Genomic DNA, 25,860 nt, shown 5'->3' with positions numbered 1-25,860 from the left:
CGGGGCACACATTTTCGGACATGTCCGAAAGAACAGATACCATCTTAGTATATAAAAGTATTGTTTCTCTGCATATCGCCGCCGCGAAATTGCCGACTGCTAGTGCCTGTGTATTTCGTTGAAACAGCTCATCACAGTGGCGACACCGCTCGTTTGAATATTTGTCTGTGTGAAAAGAACAAACACTCAAGTTCCCAACATAGATTATAATTCCATTCCAGCTTTTTGTTGGAATAAGACGAAGAGGAAGAGGAAATTGTGGTTAAGCTAATTAGATCTAGATAACCTATTCCAATCTCTTCCGTTCTGTATGGCTTGCGGACTCATTCCTGAAATCGTTAATCTTTGTGGCCATGCGGAGCAGGATCGAGTCGTTCATCTTCGTTATCTAGATTGTAGCAGAAATAAAATCCTACGTGCACAGTATGACCGGTAATCCCAAGAAGATGGCCGCCAAACCGCTCCTCCAGAGGTAAAGCCGCATCAGTGAGTTCCAGCGACAACTTGTCCGTTGCTTTGACTGGCAAAAGCAGTCAAGTAGTCACTGCCAGCCGTCACTGCTAGCCGCAGCGGCCGCCAGTTCCAATGACAAAGTATCTCAAAGGCAACTCGAACTGGCAACTCGACAGACGTGGGCTCACATCATCAAGCACTTTGTGGAAGCATGCTTGGCCGTCAATTACGTAGTTTTGGTCAGGCATACGGACTGTTCAAGTCGCTTTACGCATAAATGACTTTCATATGCGAAATATTTTGCCAGCGTAGCAACGTGCACATGCCTGAGGGTGTGTGCAGAATTGTACCGGCAAACAACAGTAGTGAAGCAATCTTTGTAGCTCGAATGATGCAAGCAAATCAATTCTGAGTTGCTGGAAAAGCTTATTCGGGCATATGTAAAACATCTTCAGGGTCATTAAATGAAAAACATACGCAAAGAGGGATGTTCCATGCGTTTCACTTCAAAATAAATACAAAACAAATGTCACAGACAGACAGGTCGTATTAAAAATATAAATTCTCCACTAATCAGTAACAGGAGGAAAAGATATGAAGTATTTATTGTGTTGGGTAGGAAGGTAGGAGAAGCGTAAGTTAACGCTCGCGTATTACAAATGTGCATAGATGTGTATTTGAGGTACCGTAGATTCTTTAACTAGCGAGGAATCGCATTATTGCTGTCAGTCTTCAGTAGGATGCTACAGTTTGTCCCACGATCACAATGCGCTTTTCAGTCAGTGTTACGAGTGATAAGAGATACAAACATGTTTGTCCATTCACCCTTAATTAGTAATACCCATGACGCGGATATATCTTCAATTCACAGAATAATTAAACGTGAAAATAAGTCTTTCGTTCCATTAACCAATCTTTACACTACAAATCACGTTTTCTGTTTCGCTTTGTTTTATCATTTCATAATGCAAAGCTTGCCTAAAGCAACAAACCATTGTCATCCGAGCTCTACATTTTTGTAGCATAAACTCATGCTTTTACACGCATGCTTCCTCTGTGTGGAAACGATGGGAATTTCATGGATGTTTGTCGATATTAGCTGAAGCATTCGATGTCTCCTCGGAAACCCACAGCCGAACTGCCACTTTCCAGCATAACCTGGGCCTCGGGCTACGCTACTGGTTCGTGTGTCACCGCAAGCTAAATTTCGAAAATTAATACAAAATAAAACGAAATATTGTCAGAGTGCTGTTCTCTTTATGTTTGGACACGTACGGCGTCATATCCTACATCATCTTGACGTTACGGGACAAAGCCCCATAGCTGGTATCGAAAGGTTCAGTTAAACCACTTCTGAAGTTACGTATGTGGCCATATTCAGCCAGCTGCCAGAAAATATTTGCGCGCTGGATCTGTCTGAAAATTGGAGGGAATCAAGAATCGCATTTATTAAGGGACGTAGCCTACCAGCTACAAAAATTTCCTCCGGTTCACGCAGATGTCGCTGCACGCTGTTGTACGAGATGTACGCTGGGGTTACGGAGCGCCAGACACGTTACTTCATTACTGTCGGCGACGGCGACGGCGTCCCACGCCTGCAAGGCGTCGTGGCGCGCCCAGGAATGCCTGAAGAATGCGAGTGTGCGCCGCCACAATGGGGACAGAACCGGTACAGCGCCCACGGCCTCCGTACCTGCGCTTGTTTCTGTACGGCACGCCCTGCGCTCTCCTCAAACTTTTGCCCTGTGAGCCGTGACCCGTGGCAGGTGTTTTTTGCGGCTGACTTCTTATGTGAGCGAAGTGAAGAAAATATCCCTACCTGGCACTGAGGTGATGTTGATACCAATGAAATTATTTTTTGATATGTTGGCACGATTTGCACAAAAATGTTACAAGGCTGGCGACATTGTTTCGTCAAAAGATTGTCCTGGCACATATACGTTTCCTTTCAGGTTGAAATTCCAAGTATCCCTTGAGTCAATTTTTGTTGCATGTGAAAGCAGCTACACTCGTTTGCATTGACTGAAACTGTTTCTGACGTCACATCATATACATGTGATCAAAAGCATCCGGACACCACCAGAAACATACGTTTTGCATATTAACTGCTTTGTGCTGCCCCCTATTACCAGGTACTCCATATCAGCGACCTCAGTAGTCATTAGACATCGTGAGATACCAGAAAGCGGCGCTCCGCGGAACTCACGGACTTCGAATGTGGTCAGGTGATTGGATGACACTTGTGTCATACGTCTGTATACGAGATTGCCACAATCCTAAATGTCCGTAGGTCCAGTGCTTGCGATATGATAGTGAAATGGAAATGTGAAGGGACACGTACATCACGAAAGCGTACACGCCGACCTCGTCTGTTGAATGACAGACACCACCGACGGTTGAAGAGGTTCGTAATGTGTAATAGGCAGACATCTATCGAGACCATCACACAGGAATTGCAAACTGCATCAGGATCCACTGCAAGTACTATGACAGTTAGTCGTGAGGTGAGAAAACTTGGATTTCATGTTCGAGCGGCTGCTCATCACGCTGGTAAATGTCAAACGACGCCTTGCTTGGTGTAAGGAGCGTAAACAATGGACGACTGAACAGTGGGAAAACGTTGTATGTAGTGACGAATCACGGTACACAATGTGGCGTTCCGATGGCAAGGTGTGGTGGGTATGGCGAACGCCCGATGAATGTTGTCTGCCTGCGTGTGTAGTGCCAATAGTAAAATTCGGAGGCGGTGGTGTTGTGGGGCGGTCGTGTGTTTCATGGAGGGGGCTTGCACCCCTTGTTGTTTTGAGTGGCGCTATCACATCACAGGCCTACATTGATGTTTTAAGTACCTTCTTGCTTCCCACCGTTGAAGAGCAATTCGGAGATGGCGATTTCATCTTTCAACACAATCGAGCACCTGTTCATAAAGCACGACCTGTGGCGAAGTGGTTACACGACAGTAACATTCCTGTAAAGGACTGGCCTGCACAGAGTCCTGACCTGAATCCTATAGGACACCTTTTGGATGTTTTGGAACGCCGACTTCGTGCCAGGCCTCACCGGCCGACATCGATACCTCTCCTCTGTGCAACACTCCGTGAAGAACGGGCTGCCATTCCCCAAGAAACCTTCCACCACCTGATTTAACGTATGCCTGCGAGAGTGGAAACTGTCATCAAGGCTAAGGGTGGGCGCCGGCCGCGGTGGTCTAGCGATTCTAGGCGCTCAGTCCGGAACCGCGCAACTGCTACGGTCGCAGGTTCGAATCCTGCCTCGGGCATGGATGTGTGTGATGTCCTTAAGTTAGTTAGGTTTAAGTAGTTCTAAGTTCTAGGGGACTGATGACCACAGATGTTAAGTCCCATAGTGCTCAGAGCCAGAGCTAAGGGTGGGCCACTACTATACTGAATTCTAGCATTACCGATGGAGGGTACCGCGAACTTGTAAGTCATTTTCGGCCAGGTATCCGGATACTTTTGTCATATTGTGTATTAGTAATTATTCAAATTTCACTCAGAATTTGTTATATACTTGTCATTAGTTACTTCAAAACTATATTTTGTTCAAAATCTAAAATAAAAATATTAATGTATATTAACAGTTTTCTAGCACTTGGTAGTATGAACAAGTGTGTAATTGTTATTCTAAGAAATTATTTCATCAATTACATGTGATAATTACCTAGATATGTTTTAACTTCCGTAATGAACTTCTGTAATTTGTACATACACAGCACTAGAAAACTATTTATTGAATCAATACTTTGCGTTTTCCATTTTGACTAACGCTGTAGTTTTAATTTACGTAATGATTTGGAAGTGAACAAACACATTCGAAACTAATAACATGTAATTCAAATGCATTGTAACTACGATAAAAGACTAAAGAAATAGCAAGATTAAAGAAAGTTGGCGGTCCTTCCGTTAGCGCAATGTTTGAATTCAACTAACTTTGCCAGATAGTCACTGCAATTAAATTTGACATCGTGCGATAATTCCAGGTACATGAGAAATCCTCGCAAAACAAAATTCGAACTGTTGTCACAGGAACGTGATATCAACATACTTCAAGAGCAACGACGCACTTTGTGTCAAATCTGACTCTGTTGACACAACAGTCACTGTTAAATTGCAGCACGGCACTGTGAACCAATTAGCAAAGTACTAGTTTCCACTGAAAAGAGTGAAAAAGATCCTAAACCAGAACATTCAGTGCTGATCTACAAAAAATGGGTGTTGACATATGAATCAGTATTTGTGTACATATTTCTTCAGCAAACAATGAAGCTACGTGCCAATGTGTCACGTCTCATGCGCTCCGTCGCACTCGCAGTCGTGCTATGGGGAACGGACCTGGAGCCGAGAACCCGCACACCGACGTAGGTTCCGGAGGTCGGCGAGCGTGCCAGAGGCAGCCGTGATAGAGCAACAAACATGACGAACAGTTCAGTACCTTACTTCACCCTTCCTTACGCGCCGCCGAACCCTTTGTTACTACAATGAAAAGTTTCAGGACCGGATGACTTAGTTGTTGATAAATCTTCCGGTGTTGTATGATCGTGGTCCGTGAAACACTTCCGTTCGTAACGTTTCGCCGAGAGGCGCTGGACGTCTTCAGACGGGCTCTTGGTTTTGTCAGCATGGCTCAGTGGAACCACGAGCACATATGAAGATGTCCAGCGCAGCTCTGGACGAAATGTTTCGAACAGAAATGTTCCACGGACCACGACCATACAACCCGGAAGAAATACCAGCAGCTACAACCGTTTGTGTCCGAAGCAAAACCATAGCGTGATTTCAAGGATAACACTGTTATTGAAGGGCTCAATACAGTAAGTATTCTTATAAATTGCGAAAGATAAGGAAGAACAGTTAGTACAAGCGGGAACAGAACGTACGGAAAATATCGTTAGAGGACGAGACAAGTTAGTTACATACGACACAAAGATTCAGCAGCTACCTAGAAGTTAAAGACAAATATGGAAGCAGAGTGGTTGGGTGGAACATGCAACAAAATTATGCTGACTGTATCGGGAAATAAATCATCCACTGGCACAACAACTGTCTGCTTCATTTATTTATTCAGTCGTAAAGGGTTCTGACGCTAAAGCGTAATCATCAAATGTTCATCATCATTATCAATTACTTCTTCTTGCTCATTATACAGCATCAGTATTTGATAAAGAGACTTTATTTAACAAAGAATATTCTTAAGACAGTGTAAATAAATAAATAAATAAATAATGATATCAACTGTAGTTGTCGAAGAATTATTTCTCGACTTATTATTATCAGCTACGAATCTATTATAATTTTGTCTTCATAAACGAAGCGACTCGTCATAAAGGCTGTTGTAGACGTTGGCTGCAGCAGTTTAGGAATTACACAACAGATACATTTAAGAAGGAAGTATTAATTCTAACGAAATACAACGAGTAATTAAGAGGGAGAGAAAATATATATATGATAAAAAGACGTCGGAAAATGTTTGGGTATTTAACCTCACATTCTCCACAGAACGCAGTAAGGCACGTTTCCTCTTATACAAGCGAACAGACGAGAACCAAAATACTCGATTCGTGTCTCCAGGCAGCCAACACTGCGGTCTGCGCATTTTACAGTACTCCTCTCCGACAGCAGCTAGCCATTGTTAGCGCTACATCTCACTAATCAAATTAGCTGACCTCATCGTAGTGTTAGTCACCCAGAGTCAAACATCTGTAGCGCATTTTCTCTTCGTTCTTAGTCTCTAGGAATATAAACATATAATTTGCACAAGAAAATGAGCGGGAATCAAAATGGTACTAAATCTACTGTAGCGATTGCTGTTGGTAAAAAATTTCTCTTTGAAACATGAGGACTGAGCAACACAGTTCAAACAAAATTTCGTTCTTTGTTCTCTCTCTTCTCCTGTTACCGACCTCCGTTTTCTTTTATCTTGCTCTAATCTTCTCTTACCTCCATTCTCTTTTCATTCAGTGTTCTCAACAATCTAATTCACACAGTCACTTTTTCCTTCCTCTGAGCATTTCCATGTATTGTTCTCTATTTGTAGATACCACAGCGTACATCAACTACCCCTATCCTCAAGGAAATAGGCTGCTTTCCTACAATACCCTTCAAGTATCTCTTCATTTCGTAGTTCATCTGCCAATAATTTTCTTTTTATGATACGGTATTGCAGATTTTATCATTTCTTCTGTCTTTCCAAACCCCGCGTTTCATTTCCAAGCAACCTATCACTTCGTGTTCTAAAGGGTCATACCTTCCTATTTACTAAAACATTTATTGCCTTCTTATATATACACTATTCTGAAGAGCCGGTATGTAAAATGTCGTTTTGCATGTCAGAAATTGTGAAGACATGTCAGCAACATTAATCTTTTTCATAACGAGAAGATGATATCCACCGAAACCGGAAATAGTAATGGAAAGGTATTAATACAACTCTGCGACGAGCATTTTTAAAAATACCAAATTCATTTAACACTTTTAAAGAATTTCCTTCTTGAAAACTATGGCTGAACTTGTAACTGACAGCAAAAAATATAGCACAACGTTGTCAGCGAAATATTGCCATACCGACGTATCTTAAATAGTTTCACACTTTTGTGTTCGTTAATACCTGTCCGAAACGATGTTCCCTCTAGACCAGTTTATAAGAGTACAAGTTAGGAAAATATAACATTTCATTACGTATTAATTTCGTATTACATCGGTAAAAGTCAGGATAAGACCCGCAAAATATTACCTTCCATTACATATTACTAATGAAAGAGAATAACAGGCACCTCAATAAATATAGTCTGTCTCCCAGCCTGCTCCGAGCCTTCAGACTCAACGTCAGTCGGAAGTTTGTAATTTTCCATTTGTCTTTTACGAAATGTTTTTCATTTGTTTAGTTGCTCCAGTGCGGCATAAACAGATTTAAAAAGTTAGTTTTATGAACTAGTCGTGGCCGGGAAGTTATACGTAAATATTCCTGTCTTTGTTCTGTCGATCACTGTTGGCCACTGATTACTACACAAACAGAAAGCTCAGATGATTACACGTACGGAAAGCTGGCTAAAGCTGGAAATAAGTTCAGCCTAAATTTTTTCAAACGACCTAACAGTGTTCATAAAGAATAGATTAAATGCAGTTGGTGGTGTAGTATTTATTGCTGTGAGAAGTAGTTTACCTTGTAGTGAAATTGAAGTAGACAGTTCCTGCGAAATAGTATGAGTAGAGGTTATATTTGACAATCGGACTAAACTATTAATTGGATCGTTTTACCGACCCCCCGACTCAGAAGATATAGTTGCTCAACAGCTCAAAGAGAACTTGAGTCTCATTTCAAATAGGTTCCCTCGATATGATGGAAAAATTATACGTTTAAAGCTGGCGGTAGGCATAAAACGTCATCCGGAATTGTACTCAGTGCTTTCTCAGAAAATTATTTTGTAACAATTACTTCATGAGCCCACTCTAAACGTAAATGGTTTGCGAAAGCATACTTGACCTTTTAGCAACAAATAATCTAGAAGAAATAAGGAGTATCATGGCGAATACGGCTCCGATCGCTGTTGCAGAAGCAAAGAAAAAAACACGCCAAATTTAAAAGAACGCAAAATCCCCAAGATTGAAAAAGTTTTGCAGAAGTTAGAAATATAACGCGTACTTCATTGCGAGATGCTTTTAATAATTTTCACAATGAAACTCTGTCTCGGAATCTTGCAGAAAATCCGAAAATATTCTGGTCATAAATAAAGCACACAGAGGCAAGACGCAATCAGTACTCTCACTATGCGATAACTACGGTGAAATCACTAATGATAGTGCCACTAAAGCCGAGTTATTAAACATGGTTTTCCGAAACTCCTTCACCAATCAAGAACAATTGACAAGATGAGAAACATAGAAGTAGATATCCTAGGTGTAGCAAAGCAGCTTAAAGCACTTAATAAAGGTAAGGCATCCGGTGCAGATTTTTTACCAGTCAGGTTCCTTTCAGAGTATGCTGATACAATAGCACCATATTTAGCAATTATATACAACGGCTCGCTCACAGAAAGTTCCGTATCTAAAGACTGGAAAATTGCTCAAGTAACACCAATACCCAAAAAGGGAAATAGGAGTAATACACTGAATTACAGCCCCATATCACTAGCCCGCATCTCGTGGTCGTGCGGTAGCGTTCTCGCTTCCCACGCCCGGGTTCCCGGGTTCGATTCCCGCCGGGGTCAGGGATTTTCTCTGCCTCGTGATGGCTGAGTGTTGTGTGCTGTCCTTAGGTTGGTTAGGTTTAAGTAGTTCTAAGTTCTAGGGGACTGATGACCATCGATGTTAAGTCCCATAGTGCTCAGAGCCATTTTGAACCCATATCACTAACGTCGATTTCCAGTAGGGTTCTGGAACATATACTGTGTTCGAACATTATGAATTACCTCGAAGAAAACGGGATATTGACACACAGTCAGTGTGGATTGAGAAAACATCGTTCTTGTGAAACACAACTAGCTCTTTATACTCAAGTAATGAGTGCTATCAACAGGGGATGTCAAATTGATTCCATATTGTTAGATTTCCAGAAGGCTTTCGACACCGTGCTTCACAAGCGTCTTCTAACCAAACTGCGTGACTATGGAATATCGCCTCATTTGTGCGACTGGATTCTTGATTTCCTGTCAGAAACGTGACAGTTAGTAGTAATAGACGGAAAGTCATCGAGTAAAACAGAAGTAATCTCCGGCGTTCCCCAAGGAAGTTTTATAGGCCCTCTGCTGATTCTGCTCTATATTAACGACATTGGAGACAATCTGAGTAGCCCTATTAGATTGTTTGCAGATGATGCTGTCATTTACCGTCTTGTAAAGTCACCAGATGACCAAAACGAATTGCAATATGATTTAGGTAAGCTATCTGTATGGTGAGAAAAGTGGCAATTGACTCAGAATAAAGAAAAGTGTGAAGTTATTCACATGAGTACTAAAAGAAATCAGCTAAATTTCGAAACGCGATAAGTCACACAAATCTTTAGGCTGTAAATACAACTAAATACTTAGGGATTGCAATTACAAATAACCTAAATTGGGACGATCACATAGATAATGATGTGGGCAGAGCAAACCAAAGACTGCAATTCCCTGGTAGAAGACTTAGAAGGTGTAACAGGTCTACTAAAGAGACTGCTTACACCACGCTTGTCCGCCCTATTCTGGAGTACTGCTGTGTGCTGTGGGACCCGCATCAGGTGGGACTCACGGATGACATCGAAAAAGTTCAAAGTAGGGCTGCTCGTTTTGTACTATCGTGAAGTAGGGGAGATAGTGCCACAGACATGATACGTGATTTGGAGTGCCCATCAATGAAACAAAGGCGTTTTTCGTTGCGACGGGATCTTCTCATGAAAATTCAGTCGCAGGTTCGAATCCTGCCTCGGGCATGGATGTGTGTGATGTCCCTAGGTTAGTTAGGTTTAAGTAGTTCTAAGTTCTAGGGGACTGATGACCACAGAAGTTAAGTCCCATAGTGCTCAGAGCCATTTGAACCATTTTTGAAATTTCAGTCACCAGTTTTCTCCTCCGATTGCGAAAACGTTCTGTTGCCACCCACCTACACAAGGAGAAATTCTCAAGAGAAATCAAAGCCCGCACAAGAAAATTTAAGTGCTCATTTTTGCCACGTGCCGTTCGAGAGTGGAACGGTGGAGAGACAGGTTGAAGGTGGTTCATTGAACCCTCTGCCAGGCACTTTATTGTGAATAGTAATCACGTAGATGTACACAAATCGAGCTTTCCGCAGAACAAAAGTGGCCTTTCTGACACGGGACGTACTATCACATTTGCAGATTTGCAACCATTCCACTTCCGTACGTTGCTCCGAACATAGTTTATACGTACTTTAAGAAACACAGTAGGTTGCGTGACAAAGCACAAGAATTTAAATCTTGTTAGATTAATAAAGAGACTCAGTGATACCGTGGTCAAATGCAAAGGAATTTTTCCTTGTGACCAGACATTGTGACTTGCAGCATGAGAACAAATACTGCTACTAGAACTAGGTTTAAGTTCTGGTTCAGTAATCAGATCTGGATTTCAGAGTAATAAAAAAAAAATTGGTGATTTCCATTGTTTCTGATTATACCTCTGTCATCATGAAAGCAATACTAACGTACTTCTACACGTTGAGGCTGTGTGTACGTTTCTGTCATAACATACTAGGCATTACTAACAGTAATTGTTTTCGTAAGTAGCTGTATACAAGTATCTGGTTGTCACCGACGTAAGGCTTCTCAAAATACGTCACAAAAAACAATTTCGTCTGTATAGCTATGCAAGCCGATTTTTCTGCTGATATCATAAAAATATATGGCCTTTCATTTCTATGATTTAATTCGGGATTTGTTAAATATTAAATGAAGTGGAAATGAATATTAACGTTATAAAATTGTATTAAAATCGATTTTCTCATAACAGACATTTAATATATTCCAAATTAAACATGTAAAAACGAAGAAAATCTCTCATTACCAGAAGCGTAACTGGAACTGTGCTGTATGCAGTGGGAGCAAGCAGTGTCCTTGATGCAACGCTAGTACGCCCTACTGAGAGTTGTAAGCCAAACCATCAGTGGCAAATATCCAACGAAATATGTTTATTAAAACAGTAATATCTATAACTGATGCTAGTTTCCAAGTGTTTGGTCGTGAAGCAACGTGCCTCTCTGAACGCACACTAATGCTTTGCCACACGATCCAAGTCGAGCTGGCGTCAATACTGATGGTAGAAGATACTTTCATGCTCCGATTCCGCCATAGGAAAGACAGGCATACGGTCTCTGTCTTTTTATGTAGAAATTCTGATTAAAGTATCTTCGACCGGCAGCATTCGGACCACGTGTACTTGTTTTTACTACGGTTTTTATCTCGATTATTAGTTTATTTGCGATTCATTTGACTCCGTGTTCTGTGGTAATCCGTAATTAATTTATAGGCGAAGTCGAACGCCAAAATGCGTAACGCAGCTTTCGCATTTGATTCGCATTGATTCAGAATCACTATATCAGCAACTACCTATTAAATCTCCAAAAACTGTGTATGTTACTCTGTTTTGTACGTGGAATCCTTAATAACGTTACAAAACGCAACTCAACTTCCACTTGAAGCTACTTGGCTTAAGGCTGTCGTCATAAACATCCGTTAAAACAGCTATAACGTTACCAGACATAAATAAAGATACAAATTAAAGAAATGCTGATCACTCGAAGCAAGGTAAAGTCGAAAAAACTTGTGAAACGAAATGACAAAAAATGCGAACGTAATTCTACTCAGGCACTTAGTGCTTCGACGGTATTAAACTACTGATGACCTAACTGCTCACCCGCGGTTTGGATTAGACTCTGGATGTTCCTGCAACGTCTCATGCAATAAGGCGGTAAGAAACTGCTGATGACCCCTGGGTGTTTCCCAACAGAAAAGCTCACTGGGGTACCCTTTATACAGCTGGTGGTAAGATTTACTACCTTATAATCCGGTGGGTATGAGGAAGAAACGATGTGGGTAGCTATTCCATAGTGAGATGTCACAGTGGATAAGGATCTGGACGCGGAATCCGTGCTCAGAATTTCTGTAATGTTTCCTAAATCGCTGAAGCCAAATGCTATAATGGATTCCCTGTCAGAACCACAACAGATTCCCATCAACCTTTTCCCCGCCATTCTGCAGCCAAGCTAATCTTCTGTTCCTTGTCACTTCACTATCGACGACAAAACGAAGCCTATTCTACCTTTCTCGCTTCCTCCATTCCTTCATTGCTGCCTTCACAATTCAGTGAGCCTGTTTCCTTTGGAAAAAAAAGGTTAATGAACTGTAGGTCGCTACTCAATTGTCGAATGGGGACTCTATGCCCGTCGTTCCCCTTGATCCTTATTCGAACGGGGTACAATGTCTGCAATTACTACACTACTGGCCATTAAAATTGCTACACCACGAAGATGACGTGTTATTGACACGAAATTTAACCGACAGGAAGAAGATGCTCTGATATGCAAATGATTAGCGTTTCAGAGTATTCACACAAGGTTGGCGCTGGTGGCGACACCTACAACATGCTGACCTGAGGAAAGTTTCCAACCGATTTCTCATACACAAACAGCAGTTGACCGGCGTTGCCTGGTGAAAAGTTGTTGTGATGCCACGTGTAAGGAGGAGAAATGCGTACCTTCACGTTTCGGACTTTGATAAAGGTCGGATTGTAGCCAATCGCGATTGCGGTTTATCGTATCGTGACGTTGCTGCTCGCGTTGGTCGAGATCTAATACTGTTAGCAGAATATGGAATAGGTGGCTTCAGGAGGATAATACGGAACGCCGTGCTGGATCCCAACGGCCTCGTATCACTAGCAGTCGAGATGACAGGCATCTTATCCCCGTGGCTGTAACGGATCGTGCAGCCACGTCTCGATCCCTGAGTCAACAGATGGGGACGTTTGTAAGACAACAACCATCTGCACGAACAGTTCGATGACGTTTGCAGCAGCATGGACTATCAGCGCGGAGACCATGGCTGCGGTTACCCTTGACGCTGCACCACAGACAGGAGCGCCTCCGATGGTGTACTCAACGACGAACCTGGGTGCACGAATGGCAAAACGTCATTTTTTCGGATGAATCCAGGTTCTGTATACAGCATCATGATGGTCGCATCCGTGTTTGGCGACATCGCGGTGAACGCACATTGGAAGCGTGTATTCGTCATCGCCATACCGACGTACCACCCGGCGTGATGGTATGGGGTGCCATTGGTTACACGTCTCGGTCACTTGTTGTTCGCATTGACGGCACTTAACAATGGACGTTACATTTCAGATGTGTCACGACCCGGGGCTGTACCCTTAATTCGATCCCTGCGAAACCCTACATTTCAGCAGGATAATGCACGATCGCATGTTGCAGGTCCTGTACGGGCCTTTCTGGATACAGAAAATGTTCGACTGCTGCCCTGGCCAGCACATTCTCCAGATCTCTCACCAACTGAAAACGTGTGGTCAATGGTGGCCGAGCAACTGGCTCGTCACAATACGCCAGTCATTACTCTTGATGAGCTGTGGTATCGTGTTGAAGCTGCATGGGCAGCTGTACCTGTACACACCATCCAAGCTCAGTTTGTCTCAATGCCCGGGCGTGGTTGTTCTGGTTGCTGATTTCTCAGGATCTATGCACCCAAACTGCGTGAAAATGTAATCACATGTCACATCTAGTATAATATATTTGTCCAATGAATACCCGTTTATCATCTGCTTTTCTTCTTGGTGTAGCAATTTTAATGGCCAGTAGTGTAGATAACACCAGTGTAAATCTGGTCACAAGTTAAGCGGGCCATAAATCATGCACAAATTGCGTCCTTCAATTAACTCTGCTCCATGTTTCATACATCGTATTACAACTGGGGTTGGGGAATCAACATCGCACCTCCTCTATGACTTCGACCAGAGAACGCTACGAAGCTATCTCGCTCTGGTACAAAGACCCATAAAACGTGTCAGTCGTCAGTGACACCTTAGATCTCCAAACCACTGCTGCAGCCTGTCAATTCCCGCTCCCGCTGCCAGAATCGCACGCAGCTGGGGTTCCCACGGAACCACGCCAACCCCTCACTACCCTTCTCCCCCCCTCCCCCGCCCCTCCGCCACCCACACACGCACAACCATCCTGGCCCCCCACCAGGTCCCTAAGCAACTGAGCAAATTTGCGGACGCGTATCCCATAAATCTCCCTGATTAAAAGCAAACACAGCCTCCGTACATTATCCGACCCCGATTTTGCAAATCAGAGTCCGTACAAATAGCGGATTACACCAATAGCATGAAAAAAGAATGATACTCCACGTGCCCGTTCTGCTCCGCACGTGGAGCTGACAGCGCCGCGAGTCATCGGGTAGAAAGAAGTCACAACCCTTGCATCCTCCAGACTACTCATTTTACCGCCATCTTCACTGTGATGCACTTCTACCTCTTATATTACTGTTATTATTGTGAGAGGCACCCACGTGCCTTGCTCATACTGCGGCATCAAGCAGTCAGGCCTGCAAGATGAGTGGTCTGCCAAGCGAGTGGATTCATTCTTATTTATCGAGTAATATGAACTCTCGTACTCTCAATTAAGTTACCAATTATCCTCCTGTATGAATAATACGCACATTTGACTATCAGTAATTTACAGAACTCTGACTGTTCACTACGCACTGGCAATACCACATTTTCTTTTTGTCTTTTATTTAACGGCTTTTATCAACACGTGGCCACCGCACTGAATGTGAATGGTGCACACATTATAAATTCGGGGCATCATGACAACATACAATTCGAAGGAAAAGTCCACCAATCTTTTTCTTTTCACTATCTTATTTATTCCGATAAATTCTACAACCTAAACACACAAATTCTATAACCTACAACAATAACACATGAGAAATTCCGCCCAGTGGGCATGGCTTTACATTGGTGATTCTCTACCTTATGGTCTCGTAATTATTTAACGCTACAGTGTACTTTCTGGATAGGATGGTGGATCTTTTATTATATCTCACACTTCGACTCTCACAATCATCATCACGAAACTTTCCTCTAGATCGAGCGGTACAGAAGGAACAAGCATAACCTACTAATCTTTTGAAACTACCTTGCTACTCTCTCATGCAAACCACACATACCCAAATTACATGAAATACACCACACTACAACATGGAATACAATACAATAAATAGTCACAACACTATCACTTTCAGCTTTCACACTTCAATTAGTATTTATCCCAGTTTCACACGACACTGCCCCACTTTGTAATTTACTTTCCTACTATGAACTCTGGAGATATATGCACGTCTTCCTGTGCAATGCAAGCCAAGTGGTGTTGCTGGATAGACGGCGGACTCACCTTGCTTCTCTCTCATGAGTTTGAATCTAGCGTCACACGGAATCATATCACGCAAAGTAATATTAAGAACATATTCATCACACTCGCGAGTCCACAACTGATACCATGGACGAGTACTTCTCTTTATCCTTTGTCTCATACACAGATTGAGACTCACACAGTACTCACCACGTGGAAGTACTCGTCTCTAATTTCAAGTCCTGCACACGCCATTTCTTAAATATTTCAACTTATGGTAAACACGCTATTTCTTAAATATTTCAACTTATTGTACACACGCTAGTAATTCAGCTTAACTTAAGCGCACAGAAGTATTTCAACTTATTGCTACACGTTGTTTCATTGTGACCGTTGGTCACTTCCGAAGATTACTACGATCCCATTAATATTACCTGCCTGACATTTAATTCTTCCCATAAAAGTTCCTGAAATAGAGAAATTATTATTTCAAACTACTCTTAAATATTCCACATGCATACCATGTCTCCACTCTTTTGTCTTTACGGAGCACAACTAAGACAGGTCTTAACAGCACAAGATCCAGCGGCAGAGTGCCGAAACATGGCCGTTCTTCAGGTCATCTCGCACCTCTGTCGAGGTGGGGGAAGACCATGCTACCGTATTGGTCAGCCACGTTTCAGGCGCTCAAAGCTCCGGTAAGTTTCATCTCTTTGGTTCCACCAAAGGTGGCCAAAGGATCGTCTCAAAGATGATCATATATTCACATTCACTATCTGCAGTTAGCAGACGACCATACATTCATTCGTTTCACAGATCTCACCAAACTGGATGTAGGGATTTATTTTGTGGGAGTGCACATGTGATCAATTAAATAAATAAATTGTCATTCTTTCCCACACTGGTATCCGGCTTCGCTGTATTAATTGAAATTGAGTTATTATTAGAAAAAATATGTTGTTCAGGCAAGAATAATGAAGTATGTTGTACCTATTTTCAATGTCGGGCGGTACTGTACCCTTTCAATTGTTGTGGTCTTCTGTCCGAATATGATTTGGTACAGCTCTCCGAGCTACTCTATACCGTGTAAACCTCTTCATTTCCGAATAACTACTGCAACCTACCTCTATTTGAACTTGCTTTTGGATATTCATGTCCTGGTCCCCCACTGTAATATTTACTCCGCACACTTCCCTCCAATACTGAATTTATTATTCCGTAACGTCTCACAATGTGTCCTATCAACCGGTCGCTTCTTATGGTCAAGTTGTGCCACAAATTTGTTTTCTCCCCAATTCGATTCAGTACCTCATTGTTAGTTATATACTCTATCAAAGTAATGTTTAGGATTCTTCTGCAGCACCACATTTCAAAAATTCTATTCTCTTTTTGCCTGACCTGTTCATCGTCCACATTTCACTTCTTCCACTTTCCAACCAATATCTTCAGAAAACACTTCCAAACACTTAAATTTACGTTCGATGTGAACGTATTTCTCTTTTTCAGGAACGCTTTGTTTGCCATTGCCAGTCTGAATTTTATGTCCTCTCTACTTCGACCATCATCAGCTATTTTACAGTCCACACAGAAAAACACATCCATTACTTTTAGGATCGCATTTCCTAATCTAAATTCTTCAGTACCGTCTGATTTAAATCGACTGCATTCCGTTACCCTTGTTTTGGTTTTGCTATGTTCACCCTATACCGATGTTCAAAAGACTGTCCATTCCGTTCAGCTGCTCTTGCAAGTCCTATGCTGTCTGTGGCAAAACGATAGTATCAAGAGCAAAACTGAAACTTTTTACTCCTTCACCCTGCATTTTACACCTTCTACAAATATTTCTGTGGTATCATTTACTGCTTTCTCGTGTACAGATTGAATAACATCGGAAAAAGCTATAAACCTGCCTCATCTCCTTGTTAACAAGTGCTTCCCTTTCATGTCATTCGACTCTTACAGCTGCAATCTGGTTTCTCTATCAGCTGTAAATAACCCTTCGCTCCCTGTGTTTTGCCCCTGCTGCCTTCGGAATTTCAAAAAGTGTATTACAATCAATAGCGTCAAAATATTTCTTTCAGTCTACATACGCCACAACCGCAGATTTTTCTTTCCTTAATTTATCTTCTAAGATACGTCGTACGTTCAGTCTCGCCACGCATATTCCTACTCTTCTCCAGAACTCAAATGTCTACTCAAATCTCTCACAGGCAAATGTTCTCCTCGAAGGCTGAAAATCTAGATCCTACAGCGGTGGATTGTAATGTTCCGAAAGATAATTATGTAATAAAAATGTTCATAGAGTTAAATCCGTGTAGGACAAGAGTTGGGGATCGTGTTTCATCAGAAATTTTGATTAACTTTCTAAGGGACTAAAACTATGAGCAACAGCGGACTCGGTTGCATGCAGAGTTTCGGAAACAGGGCTGTAAGTTACTTACGTGGCCCGTTGTTACTTACATACAAGTTTATATTTAAAAGTTATCAGATCACTTTTGTTTGACCTGTTCGAAGAGCACAACGCGCAACGTACTAGGCTGTGGTACAGGAAGCGAGCCAGACCAGGATGGATATCGCGAGGCGGATGAACGACCGTGGCTGCTGCTCCGGACACGACGAGTGTGCCTTCTAGGCTGTTCCCCACGATCGTTATGCAAATGCTTAGCTGGTCCCCAGTTTCCGCTTCAGGAAATACGATGCACGAACAGTGGAAATAAGATCACACTCAGCATAAAGCTTACACAGTTCATAGACAGGTGGCGCTCGCGTCTTCCTTCCTCAGGTAACTGACGACAGGAAGGGCATCCGAGCCCAAAGCTCGGCAAACGTCCTGAGCACAGAATTACAAGAACGATCTCATGAACATTCGGGAAGCGCCGAGACTCGAATAGGTGGTAATACCAAGTAGGTTAGATACAACATGGCTACTTACGTTAGTATGTGGAACGGACTGGCAAGACTTGAAGTATTTCCGATACAGCAGTGATACATTTATCGACGCTGAGCACGTGCGGACGATTGTGGGTCAGAGACGGTCTCAATCAGCAGAATTAAAGTACGATTTTCAAATCGCGGATGCGCCATTTCCCAACATAACAATGCCATAGGTAGGAAAAATACTAGAGAAAAATAATATACACAGCGCTCTAAAATCATTCATCTCATTTCATAAGACTGAGCCAAGGTGGGAGCTTGGGGTGTATTTAATCTTAAGCACCAAAACTAAAGGTTCTTATTGGCACTAGTTTTATGTTGCAGGTTCATGTAGTTGACGGTATGGGGTCTCCTTGGTGCAGCTAGCTTGTTCTCTCGCTATCGAGGAATCACATACCTACATTTGTTAGAGAGCTGGCTTTTTCTGCAGTTGCGTGAACATACCGACGGAGCACGAACCCAATGGCACCAGAATGTTAAGAGCATGTAGGGTAGAGGAAAATACTGAAATGAAACTACATGGTTCAAGAGACTTTTTCAAGTGCCAAACATGTACGATATATGTATGCGGACTGAAGCGACGAATGAAAATCTGTACCTAGGCCGGTATTTGAGCCCACGTCTCGTGCTCAATAGGCAGATGTGCTAACCATCACGCCATCCTGGCATGTGTGAGACTTGCAAAGGTCCTTGGAACCATACGGTTTCACTTGATTAAAGCAACTGTGCCTGGGTTTCAGGCAGGATCCCCAGTTTCGTTCGATGCTGAGGTGCTATTCCAATACAGTTGGAGAGCCTCTGCAATACTGTTGGAGTTTGACGAGGGCAGGGGGGGGGGGGGGACGCAGGGGAATACCACCAGGATGACGTGTCAATGGGAATTTGGATTGAGGAGGGAAGCGTGTTGGGGTAATTGGCGTAGTTCTGCTAAGCCACTCTACCAGGTTGGCCTAATGGTTAGCGCATCTACTAACAAGGGAACCTCCCCATCGCACCCCCCTCAGATTTAGTTATAAGTTGGCACATGGATAGGCCTTGAAAAACTGAACACAGATCAATCAAGAAAACAGGAAGAAGTTGTGTGGAACTATGAAAAAAATAAGCAAAATATACAAACTGAGTAGTCTATGTGCAACATATGCAACATCAAGGAGAGCGTAATATCAGGGGCGCCGTGGTCCCGTGGTCAGCGTGAGCAGCAGTGGAACGTGAGGTCCTTGGTTCAAGTCCTCCCTCGAGTGAAAATTTTAATTTCTTTATTTTCACAGTTATGATCTGTCCGTTCGTTCATTGACGTCTTTGTTCACTGTAATAAGTTTAGTGTCCGTGTTTTGCGACGGCACCGCAAAACCGTGCCATTAGTAGACGAAAGGACGTGCCTCTCCAAAGGGAACCGAAAACATTTGTTCGCAAGGTCATAGGTCAACCGATTCCTCCACAGGAAAACACGTCTGATATATTCTATACGACACTGGTGACGGCATGTGCGTCACATGACAGGAATATGTTGTCGACCCATCTAAGTTGTACACTTGGCGAACGGGTAAAAAGATTCTTCTACCTTTCCCGATTTAGGTTTTCTTGTGGATGTGATAATCACTCCCAAAAAAGTGATGAAAACATAAGAGTTTGTCACATAAACTGCAACAAATGATTGCATCAGTCGCACAGCTTTCCCTGTGCTCTGTCAAAACATATGTTTTTAACGCTTTCAAATTTTTCCGTGTGTAGACCGTCAAATCCTGCATATGTCCAAGCAAATCTGAACATGTCCTGGAATTCTGGAGAGCGAAGTTGATTGTGTGTGTGTGCCTGAACTTTGATAATTGTCTGAAAATAAAAAATTAAAATCTTCACTCGGGGGAAGATTCGAACCGACGACGTCTGGTTCCAGAGATGCTCACGCTAACCACAGGACCAAAGCGCTACTACGGTAGTACTATCCTTAATATTATATATGTTGAGCATGGACTACTCAGTTTGTATATTTTGCTTATATTTTTCATAGTTCCACACAACTTCTTCCTGTTTTCTCGATTGATCTGTGTTCAGTTTTTCAAGGCCTATCCACTGTGCCAACTTATAACTAAGTCTGAGGGGACTGCGATGGGGAGGTAAGTGAACAGGAGACGTGGGCGCGAATCCCGGCATTAGTATAAATTTTCATTAGTCGCTGCCGTCTGCATATATACAGGAAAACACTGATCATTAACGCAGTTCTAGAAAGCTCCTTGAGTTTGAATGCACAAGATAGACCCGCGAAAAATCGAATTAAAAATTTCAAAATAATATCTACTGCATACCCAAAGTTTCTACCTTCATTTAGGTAGAAAGCTTTGTGAAATCGAAAAAATCTTTCTGAGACATCCCATTACACCGGTATTTGTAACTCTTTTACAACGTACTAATACGTGGATAAAATCTTACCTTATTTATATTTTCCGCGACTTTTTGTTGCTGTCAGCCCCAAGTCCGTCTGAAAGTCTGTCTGTCAGCATGACATCTGAAAAAAGGAAAATACTTCTACTATAACGTTTATACAGGTAAAATATAGATGCAATGTGAACGACTGTCTTCTAGAACTTTTATTCGTAAATATATATGGATCAACAGATTCTTCAATACTGATAAAGTGATAAACAATTAAAAGTGTTTCATCTGCATTTCACATACGCAAGTGTAAAACGCTGACTCCTATCAGTTGTATAGAGTACCAGATGACCTTCACAGCATTACCGAGCGACGAATCACAGTGTTTTAATACACATGACTCTCTTTCTCGAGAACTAGGGTTCTATTTTACTTCCTGCTGTGCTGATTCAGAGCTGGCCGAGGTGGCCGAGCGGTTCTAGGCGCTACAGTCTAGAACCGCGAGACCGCTACTGTCGCAGGTTCTCCTGCCTCGGTAATGGATGTGTGTGATATCCTTAGGTTAGTTAGGTTTAAGTAGTTCTACGTTCTAGGGGACTGATGACCTTAGAAGTTAAGCCCCACAGTGCTCAGAGCCATCCTGATTCAGAGTTAGCGTAGTTACACTAAATCAATTAAAGGAAATGCTGGGCACATCGAATTCGTGCTCTACGATTCCCTAAACCGAATTTGTGCTCCGTCTCTAGTTATGTCATCAACAACGAGTGTTAAACCCCAATACTCCTTTCTTAACAATATTGAAAGCACCACACAGTGTGAATTTGACCTCTTCATCCGTAGTTTACGATCTTTCAAACAGGAGTCATACGAAAAGCTTAAACACACACAGGAATATTGTGTTATATTGCAATTTAACATATTATCACGCCCAGTAGTTGTCGTAGGTTTGTTCCAAACTTAAGTTAAATACAGGCAATCTGTTTAGGGAATGTCGTCGTTACAGAAACCCAGAGGTATGTGCCTTTCTGGTGCCGAACAACCCATATATCTCAATAACAGAGTGCTCACGGTAGTTGTACAGCCTGCAATTGCCTCCGAGCCAAAATTACAGAATCCGACAGCACAAACCATGTTACATCTCGACAGAAAAAGCAGGACACGATAGTTTCAAAATTATACATTTTTGAATCCACTGTCCACCCGATGATGCTATGGTCTTGTTGTGGTACTCAGCCTGATGACTAGTTCCATTCAGCTCTCCAGGCTAGGCTAATCTTCGCAAGCCTTCTGATCTCTGCATAACTACTCCAGCTGACATGTATCTGAACCTGTTTACTGTAGTCAAGCTTTGTTTCCATCTACAATGACTACACCCTCCCCCCCCCCCCCCCACACACACACTCCATGCACAAACACATAACTTCTTCCATTACCAAACTGACGATTCCTTGATGTTTCAGTGCGTACTACCCACCGATCTCTTCGTTTTGTTAAATTGCGCGGTAAAATTCTTGTCTCGCTTATTTCAGTACCTCTTCAGGCAGTACCTCTTCAGACAATACCTCTTCAGACAGTACCTCTTCAGACAGTTTTATCTTTGACAATACGACAATCGATGTTTAAGTTTTAACTCTGATGAGGATTATCTCTGCTCTTCAAGTGTTAATTTGGCCACGCCCCCTTTCCTACAGTGCTTATGTCGCTCTCAGACGTGCGTCTGGTCAGTCGGCAAGACTCAGCGGAGGAGCAGCTGTGAGGATGTCCAGCGCAGTCCCGGACGAAACGTTAGGAACAGAAGAGTTTCTTTCTTGGACCACGGCGTCACATCACGAAAGGTTTACCAGCAGCTACTGTCGACCATACCACAGAAAACCATTCAATGAATCTTTTAAGTATGCTTCTCGAAGCATATTAAGTCTGAATGAACACAAATCTGTGGTAATACTAACCAGAACCTGGCCAACAAGCGGTCGAAATCAGACACGGTAGTACTGCTTTCCCGTGTTTCTTTCTTTCAGTTAGCTGTTGTGTAAACAGTCCGAGTAGGTCCATTTTCCACGAAAAATATATAGTTCAATGGAATGCTAAAAAGAAGAATAACAGAAAGTAAGCGGTGAGAGGTCAGCATGATTCAGAATAAAAGCAGAGAGTATTGGAACATGGCGTTCTACCTGTATTTATTTTTTCACTTATTCGCTCTGGCGTTGTGTTTGTTTGTTCAGAATTCTGTGCGGTATCCGAAAAGCTGGTATTTTAAAGCCTCTTTGGGAGGGACGTGCGACAGGATACGGCCAGACCATTAATCCAGTGTCCATCACACCTGCCGTATGCAGCCGCCCAGTAAACAAATGAAAATTTATGTCACGTGCATGACCGGTAGCCGAACGGAACTTCATAAATGTTCGTGACGCGCGGCGCGTGTTTGCGTACTCCAGTTTGTCTACGTGTTGCTCGGTATTGAAGTAGCCTCGCCCAGTGGGGACACGTGTACTATTTGTCGTGTAACCACTTCGATGGCCCTCCAAAAAATGTAACCTGTCTGCTGCATTAACTGCGTATCAATTCCCTCTAGAGTCGTAAATAAAGATTTACTTTATTTTATTTCTTTACTTTATGAATTTGCTTTAGTTGTCAAGATTAATTCCTTCGGTCCTGCTCTAACATCTCAAACATCATCCACTTTTTCAAACTTTTGGATAAATGGAACCTATCTGTGTTGTGGAACTTCTGCTTTACAGCACGTTTCAAATGCAAAATTTGCAAATACATTTCCAAAAAAATGACAATCATTGCAAATAATATTTTCTTTGAACAGTAATTTCATAATTACTTCAGATTTGAAATGACATAGTCAAACGAAACTTCTAAACTGAAACTGTAATGAGATGAGAGTTTCTTATTATCGCAGGAATAATTAATATCAGGCTTTATGGATGAGACTTGAATGGTCAAGTTACGTTCGGCAGTAAGCCTGTTGAGGTATTTATTTTTTGTCGACACATAAGCTGAGAACCCTGTTGAGCACATATATTACAGTATGCAGTTGCAAAAGTTGAAGCATCTAAGCAAACTTTTGCCATAGTTTAAGGTATTCATTTTCAGTCGGCGCTAGAATAACGCTAACGACAATTATTTAAAGTTTTTTTCATTTATGAAACAGCTGTGAATTGAATAGAATTTTCGTACTCTATGATGATATCACTATAAACCGGTTTTTCATCCAGATTTATTTTGATATTTAATCTGCTATTCACTTAGAAAATATTACTTAAAATCTTCATTCGAACCTTTCAGATACTGAAAAACTTCTTCAATAACTGTATTCGCTATTTTAAATCCCTTTGTCTTTTAAAAAACCTTTTATTGTCGGGAAGAAATCAAACTCATTCGATCACGCAGAAATTGTCCAAAAAGCTAACTTTTTCTTGAAAGCGAGAACATTTTCATGAAGACTAAATACATTCACTTGTTTTCATCGAAGTGTTAATGAAGTTCATTGATCTCTGTGAAACAGTCGCTTAACCCTAGATTACTAAACCCTCACCGAGCGAGGTGGCGCAGTGGTTAGACACTGGACTCGCATTCGGGAGGACGACGGTTCAATCCCGCGTCCAGCCATCCTGATATAGGTTTTCCGTGATTTCCCTAAATCATTCCAGGCAAGTGCCAGGATGGTTCCTCTGAAAGGGCACGGCCGACTTCCTTCCCCATCCTTCCCTAATCCGATGAGGCCGATGACCACGCTGTCTGGTCTCCTTCCCCAAAAAACAACCAACAACAACTAAACCCTCTTAGAGTGTACGATTGAAATAGGTTAAAAAAGGACATTTTGTACTTAATTTGGTATGTGATATACCATTAGAGATCTAATAATTGTAATTAACTAACACTTAACCTATAAATTATGAATCCCTTTGAATAAAGTTGGAGCAGTAAAAATTACGTTAGTTTAGTAATAATGTAACATTTCCTCCCACTTTAGTGTTCTAAGGACATTTTGTACTTAATTTGGTATGTGATATACCATTAGAGGTCTAATAATTGTAATTAACTAACGCTTAACCTACAAATAATGACTCTCTTTGAATAAATTTGGAGCAGTAAAAATTACGTTAGTTTAGTAATAATGCAACATTTCCTCCCACTTTAGTGTTCTAAGGTCAAATAGGCAAACAGGGAGCATTCAATTTCTGTCAGAAATCCGATCATTCCGTTTCGAAATTGTGATCCGAAAGGCAAGTGTGGGCTACTTCCCTCAGCTCTAAAATACGGGTTATTATCTTTCCTCGAGACCATCCAACCCCAGTACGTAAAAGAAGATACGTGCACTCCCAATGTCCTCACAAAGCACCTTCTGCAGTCGTTCCCTCATTATTCAATTTGCATCTGCACGGGTGTCATCTGTTCTCTCATAAATGGTTCAAATGGCTCTGAGCACTATGGGACTTAACATCTAAGATCATCAGTCCCCTAGAACTTAGAACTACTTAAACCTAAATAACCTAAGGACATCACACACATCAATGCCCGAGGCAGGATTCGAACCTGCGACCATAGCGGTCGGGCGGTTCCAGACTGAAGCGCCTACAACCGCTCGGCCACACCGGCCGGCCTCTGATAAATACAGCCTGATTCACTGTAGGTATCGCATTGGCACTGACCATCCAGATAAGTAATATGAAGCGGCGATTAGTTTTTAGAGACTGACTGCCATGCGGAGGAGGCGGGTTCGATTCCTGGTGTTGCCAGCGTGCGTTCAGCCTAGTGATGCCAATAATTAGAGAGGAGTTTGACCGATTAGTGGCGCCTCCATCTCACGAAAACTGTCAAAGGCTGGGAGAGCGTCTAGTTGACACTACGACACTCCATGTCAGATCCAATTACGCCACTAACGTAGGATGACACGGCGGTCGGTCGGTGCCGCTGGGTGCGGCAAGGTCTGCGGACGGATTTTACGTTTAAGTCAATTTACCTTCTTCATTGTTGTCAAAAGGAAACTTTGAATAATGTCTAAGGAACTACAGGGTTTCGCGGAAGACAGTTCAACAAACAGTGCTTTAAATCATGGAAAAGAAGTGCTCCGTGCACTGCGACCTCCGCGCAGTGGTGACCTTACACTGTCGAGTGGCCGCAGAGGGGAAGAGGCAGCGCGCAGCCGGGCGCCCCTGTCACGGGGACAGTCAAATATTTGTGCTGCAGCAGGGCGATAGCGCGCAGCGCCGCATTCCGGACG

At 42.4% G+C, this 25,860-nt stretch overlaps 1 long non-coding RNA gene across 1 annotated transcript in view; it reads right to left on the bottom strand.

Annotated features, from left to right (window-relative positions):
• The window catches only part of LOC126477832 (uncharacterized), a 491,696-nt gene that overhangs the window by 179,360 nt on the left and 286,476 nt on the right, over nucleotides 1-25,860 (bottom strand). Inside the window, exon 3 of the long non-coding RNA XR_007587435.1 lies at nucleotides 20,685-20,760. This is a non-coding gene — a long non-coding RNA (uncharacterized LOC126477832). The remainder of the gene's footprint in view (nucleotides 1-20,684; nucleotides 20,761-25,860) is intronic.

The sequence above is a fragment of the Schistocerca serialis genome, chromosome 1 (assembly GCF_023864345.2).
Source record: "Schistocerca serialis cubense isolate TAMUIC-IGC-003099 chromosome 1, iqSchSeri2.2, whole genome shotgun sequence".
NCBI classification, from domain to species: Eukaryota; Metazoa; Arthropoda; class Insecta; order Orthoptera; family Acrididae; genus Schistocerca; species Schistocerca serialis.
Note: the sequence above shows the minus strand (reverse complement) of the source record. Positions and strands in the feature narration are given on the sequence as shown.